The following is a 354-nucleotide window of genomic DNA, read 5'->3' as shown; positions in this document are numbered from 1 at the left end:
CACATAGGGTAAGGCCGAGGTTCGAGAGAGAAAACTTGAAATATGTGGGCCAATATGCATATCTTGGTGGACAAGGCGCCATATCGTGTCATAACTCGGCGGCCAGTCAAACGATAACACGTGATATATCGTTATTCCGACACTTGCTCCTGATTGGCCCTCCGCAGGCACGTGACTCAAGCTGATTGGCTGTTTAGGATGCTGTAAAGAAGCGCATAACCGCGTGTTTTTTGTTTCTGGCCAAGCTTCGTTTCGACTTTTATTATAAGTGTAACCGACTTACGATATGCGCAGCCTATACCCTAAAAAAAGGGGAAAAAAGGGGGAAAAAGAGAGTTATCAGTTGTTCCTATA

At 45.2% G+C, this 354-nt stretch overlaps 1 protein-coding gene across 1 annotated transcript in view; it reads left to right on the top strand.

Moving 5' to 3' along the window:
* LOC119582339 (serine/threonine-protein kinase Warts-like) overlaps positions 1-354 on the top strand; it is a gene marked incomplete in the record, with an annotated part of 22010 nt that overhangs the window by 546 nt on the left and 21110 nt on the right.

This window comes from Penaeus monodon, chromosome 15 (assembly GCF_015228065.2).
Source record: "Penaeus monodon isolate SGIC_2016 chromosome 15, NSTDA_Pmon_1, whole genome shotgun sequence".
Classification (NCBI taxonomy): domain Eukaryota; kingdom Metazoa; phylum Arthropoda; class Malacostraca; order Decapoda; family Penaeidae; genus Penaeus; species Penaeus monodon.
This window is presented reverse-complemented; position numbering and strand designations above follow the sequence as displayed.